Below are 6,069 nucleotides of genomic sequence, written 5' to 3' on the forward strand. Positions count from 1 at the left end.
TAGTTGTTTTTCTGGGGTTTTATCTTGTTCCTTCATTTGGTACATAGCCCTCTGCCTTTTCATCTTGTCTATCTTTCTGTGAATGTGGTTTTTGTTCCACAGGCTGCAGGACTGTAGTTCTTCTTGTTTCTGCTGTCTGCCCTCTGGTGGATGAAGCTATCTAAGAGGCTTGTGCAAGTTTCCTGATGGAAAGGACTGGTGGGTAGGGCTGGGTGTTGCTCTGGTGGGCAGAGCTCAGTAAAACTATAATCCACTTGTCTGCTGATGGGTGGGGCTGGGTTCCCTCCCTGTTGGTTGTTTGGCTTGAGGCGACCCAGCACTGGAGCCTACCCGGCTCTTTGGTGGGGTTAATGGTAGACTCTGGGAGGGCTCATGCCAAGGATTATTTCCCAGAACTTCTGCTGCCAGTGTCCTTGTCCTCACATGAGCCACAGCCATCCCCCGCCTCTGCAGGAGACCCTCCAACAGTAGCAGGTATGTCTGGTTTAGTCTCCTATGGGGTCACTGTTCCTTCCTCTGGGTCCCGATGCATATACTACTTTGCCCTCCAAGAGTGGAGTCTCTGTTTCCCCCAGTCCTGTCAAAGTCCTGCAGTCAAATCCCGCTAGCTTTCAAAGTCTGATTTTCTAGGAATTCCTCCTCCCGTTGCCAGACCCCCACGTTGGGAAGCCTGACATGGTGCTCAGAACCTTCACTCCAGTGGGTGGACTTCTGTGGTATATGTGTTCTCCAGTTTGAGAGTCACCCACCCAGCACTTACGGGATTTGATTTTATTGTGATTGCACCCCTCCTACTGTCTCATTGCAGCTTCTCCTTTGTCTTTGGATGTGGGGTATCTTTTCTGGTGAGTTCCAGTGTCTTCCTGTCGATGATTGTTCAGCAATTACTTGTGATTCTGGTCCTCTCACAAGAGGAAGTGAGTGCAGGTCCTTCTACTCCGCCATCTTGAACCAATCTCACAGCTGGCTTTATAGAAGGGTGGGATGGCCTTTTGGAGACCCCCTTATGGCACCAGAGAGGGGCAACACCTCGCAGGACTGGGGCAGTATCCTCCAGGGTGCAGACAACATTCAGCATGTGAGGTTGTTTCTCCCACAGCCAGGACTTACGAGTCCAGGAGTCAAAGTTGGATAGAAATGGGAGTAGCTCTTCTTACTGTTATCCCTAGTGGCCCACTCGCAAAATATTTGTTTCCCATCCCTGCAATTCTGAATTCCCAAGGGAGAGACTTTCCCACTACCAGGGGACACAACAATACTTCCACTAAATCAATTGTTCCTCTGGGGAACTAAGATCCCACAGGCCATGCAGTGTGCCCCAAAAATGTATATGTGTGTGTGTGTATATATATATATATATATATATATATATATATATATATATATATGGAATGGAAATTACTACAACTTAATATAGGTGGGAACATTGACAGAGACCTTCAGGAGGGAAGGTCTGGCTCCCCCCAGCAGGCATGGAACCACAACCAGCTGGGTGCCTAATGCAGGCAGAGAGAATACAGAATGGTGACGGAAGAGGAATTAATACCAGCTCTAGCCATGTGGCTTGTTGCCGAAACAAGGACTGCAGTAGTCACTAATATTATTTCCTTGTTTACCTATGAGTATACTTATGTATATGATCAATTCTTTTCCTTTTCCTTTTTCTTCCTCTCCCATCCCTCTATTATATAACACAGAATGCACTAATAGCAGTTAAACTTGCATCACTGCTCTAGGTCTAGTGTATCAAAGGGCAAGTGTGACACAGCCGGGAGAGGAGTAAACATCCCCTGAGATGGATGGAGGGACACTTGTGTGCCCTGTGTATCCCATGGCTGCAGAGCCACAGAGGCGGGAGCTACATACTGGCAACATCTCGTAGACCCCGCCCCCGCCCCACCAAGCACCCCCTTCACAGTCAGCAGCTGGATGGCTAGATGGGCCTTGAGCCCCAGGTTGGCTGGTTGGTGATTCTCCCCCTGATCCCCCAGTTCTTCCTCTGGATTGTCACTATCCCAGGCCCTTCCACGACCACATCAGGCCTAACCCTAAACAAACTCCTTATCCCACAGGACCCAGTGGCTCTGGATGGACTGTGACTGGTGCAAGGGGCACCTGTGCAAAGGCTTGGAGGCGATAGTGTGCGGGGGGGGGGCGTCCTATCTGTGCCCTGGAGTGGAGGTGGGGCAGGAGGGAGCAGCTTTAGGAGAGGCTGTGGAGAGGAGGGTCTTGGTCCCCCCGGGCCTCCAGGCCCACGCCAGTCAGCACTTGCTGCAGGAGGGAACACGTGAGACACGGCCCAACACCTGTGAGGTCCGCCTGGCACCCACAGTGGGCACAGAGGCCGCCCCCTGCCCGGGTGCCAGGCTGGCCGTTGCCTCTCTGTGCGGCCTTGGGCCAGGCTCTGCCTATCTTTGCATCTGTTTTCCCACCGTACACAAGCAGGGAAGACTCATCTACAGGAGCTTTTCCAGCTTCCAAACTTGCTGAGTCTCTTATGAAAAGTAGCGGGTTCGGGAGATGAGACCCTTACAGGAAGACAACAACGAAACAGGCGTTCCCACCCAAGTCTCAAGTCTTGGGGGCAGGCCCCTGGCCCTGGGCAGCCCCGCAGTGGGCCCCAGGCCCTGGGCCATGTCTGAGGCCTGGAAGGTGGCTGGTGGGCAGCAGATCCAGGCTGAGCAGAAGGGGGGACCCTTCCCCTCCAGACTTTCAGGCATGTGGCCCAGTGACATCGGGGCCCGCCTCCCCAGCCCTTCCCAGTGAAGGCAGTGTGGCTTAGCGGCTCTATTTCCTAGGGCTGCCGTATCAGCCGTGATCCTTGTAACCAAGTATCACACAGTGGGTGGCTTAAAACTGAAATGTACTGTCTCACAGTTCTGAGGGCCAAAAGCCTGAGATCAAGGTGTCAGGAGGGTTGGTCCCCTGTGAGGGCTGTGAGGGAGAATTCGTTCCCAGCTTATGGTGGTTTGGGGACAATCTTTGTGTCCCTTGGCTTGTAGGAGCATCACCCCAATCTCTGTCTCCTTCTTCACATGCCTTTCTCCTTGTATGTCTCTGCATCCAAATTTCTCCTTTTTATCGGACACCAGTCCCCACCACTCAGACTGGATTACGGCCTACACTAATGACTTCCTTATTTGAAGACAAGCTCCTTATAGAAGGAATCAGGTTTTTTAACTTTACAGAGGCAATCAAGTATTTTAAGTTGGGATGAGGTGCCGTCACATTGTGACTCTGGGGGGAGGTGTCCATGAGTGTTGGGGTTTGTGTGATGGGTGGTGTGAGCCGGACTCATTGATGAGTCAGGGACGAGGGGTGTCCGGCACTGGGGCACCCAGGTGTTTCCCATCCCTGGACTCCCCTGCTCTGGCCCCTTAGATCGTCCGAGATCCCACAAGACCAGGCTTCCTCTGGGAAGAGTGGTCACATTTGCAGAGCCTCAGGCTTGATTCTGCCCTTGTCTGAGCCACCCCTCCACCAGGACCCACACTTACTTCTCCCCCCAACACACAGAATAAGTGTTTTAACTTGACTACCACTGTAAAGACCTTGTCTCCAAAAAGGTCACATTCTGAGGTCCTGGGAGTCAGGATTTCAACATCTGAATTTCGTAGGGGATAGAATTCAACCTATAACAGTGGCTGAGGGACCGATTTGCTAACCTGGCCCTGCTCTGCTCCAAATCTTCCCTGGATGGTTCCCCTGTTAAATTCACAGCAGGCTAGTTTCAGTTCCTTCAGGAGGCAGAGCACCAGGCTGCCCTGCCTGGATGGAGTCTGGTGGACAGCCATGGGCACCCCCAGGGGAGCCTGACAGACCAGCACAGCAGCTTCTGGGCAAAGCGGACTCCTCTCCACCCAGCTCTGCCCTTGCCAGGGGCCTGGCCCTGTGGGTACCTCACATATCCCCCCTCATTTGACCCTCACAACCACCCGCAAGGTAAGTATAAACTATTCCCATTTTACAGGTGAGAAAACTGAGACTCAGAGGAGGGATTTCACCTGCCCACGGTGTCCCAGCTGCTAAGTGTCAGGGCCAGGGTTCAAAGCCTGGCAACCTGGCCCCTGAGCCGGAACTCTCACACTCAGCTGCACAAAGGGACTACAGGGCCCAGTCTACCTCCCGCGGGGCTGAGAGCACAGAGTGGCGGGCAAGGCGGAGGGAAGAGGAGGCCCAGTGACTGCAGCCCCAGTCACCAGCCCCAGGCAGGGCTCAGCTCCCAGTTGCACCTGGCAAGGAGTTGGGCCAAGGCTGGAAGTGCCTCCCCAGCTCTGATGGGCTGGTCCTCTCCTCCAAGCCTCAGGTTTTTTTGGTTTTTTAAAATAAATAAATTTATTTATTTGTTTGTTTATTTATTTAGGCTGCATTTGGTCCTCATTGCTGCACGTGGGCTTTCTCTAGTTGTGTTGAGCAGGGGCTACTCTTTGTTGCAGTGCGTGGGCTTCTCATTGTGGTGGCTTCTCTTGTTGTGGAGCATGGGCTCCCGGCGCGCAGGCTTCAGTAGCTGTGGCTCTCAGGCTCTAGAGCACAGGCTCAGTAGTTGTGGCGCATGGGTTTAGTCGCTCTGTGGCATGTGGGATCTTCCTGGACCAGGGCTCGAACCCGTGTCCCCTGCATTGGCAGGCGGATTCTTAACCACTGCGCCACCAGGGAAGTCCCAAGCCTCAGGTTTGCTACAGTACAGTAGAGATAGCAATTCCTAATGGCTCAGTCTGCTGGGAGCCTCCAGTGAGATCCACAAGGACAGCCTTGTGTCCCATGAGGGCATCTGCTCTGTGTTGTCTCCTTCTGGGCCCAGGGGAGACTGGCATGCTGAAGGCACTGAAAAAAGCACAATACCAGACTTGTGGTTTCCGTAAAGCTGAATAATTAGCAAAAATCACAGCCTCCAAGGAGAGATGGGATCCCATGGTACAGACACCGTACAAGTTGATAGGAAGAATTTAGCTAAAAATTTGGGCAACTTGCTAAAGGCGAAGTGTGAGCTAGTGTGAGGTATAGAATTGCCAGGAGCTGCAGACACGGGAATTCCCACCCATTCGCAGGCTCTTCCCCAAGGATCTCACCCAGTGCACATAAGAAAGACTGAGGGCAGGGCAAGAGGCCCTAGAAGGTCCTAGAAGGCAGTCACTGTAGGAAAGGCATGAAGCCCCACCCACTATCTCCTTTTCACTCAATCCCCTAGAGAGCAGAGCCTTAGGCATCAGAGAGCAGGGCAGGAAAAGCCCTCACGGTACAGGTGAAGACCCGTTGCAGCTGGGGTATTCAAACAAAAACCCTCAAACTCTGGCTGAGGGGTAGAAATACATCCTGGGCTGACACCCTTAGATTGCACCTGCCACTGTGGGAGGGGCAGGATCACTGAGACCCAGCTCCTGCCTAACACTGAGGCAGAACCAAACAACGGAGAATGCCCCTCCCCCAGCCAGGCTGAGGAGCTGCTGCTGGAGGAGGGGCAAGACCACACAGGGCTGCAGAGCCAAGTGCAGAGGGAAGACCGAAATCTGAGGGTGGAACAGACACTGAGAAAAATCCTCTGGCAAATCAAGCCCAACCCTAAAAACACAAAAACGCTGGAGGAATATAAAGCGACTCAATGTAAAAAATGGACAGGGACTTCCCTGGCGGCACAGTGGTTAAGACTCTGCGCCCCCAATGCAGGGGGCCGGGGTTCTATCCCTGGTCAGGGAACTAGATCCCACATGCATGCTGCAACTAAGAGTTTGCATGCCACAAATAAGGAGCCCATGTGCTGCAACTAAGGAGCCCACCTGTCACAGCTAAGACTGGTGCAGCCAAATAAATAAATAAACAAATTTTTTTTAAGTGGGCAAAAGATTTGAATAGACATTTCATCAAAGAAGATATGAGTATGGCAAATAAGCACATGCAACGATGCTTAGTGGAGCCAGGTAATGCTCAGGACTGTGAAGCACTGAGGGTAACCATAACAACATGATCCAAACTCAGCTCAGCTCCTGGATAGATTGACTCAAATCCCCAGAGGAAAGGCCTAGCAAAAGAAGTGTGTTCATTTCCAGGTTTAAATACCATTTACCAGATCAA

This window comes from Physeter macrocephalus, chromosome 9 (genome assembly GCF_002837175.3).
Source record: "Physeter macrocephalus isolate SW-GA chromosome 9, ASM283717v5, whole genome shotgun sequence".
NCBI lineage: Eukaryota > Metazoa > Chordata > Mammalia > Artiodactyla > Physeteridae > Physeter > Physeter macrocephalus.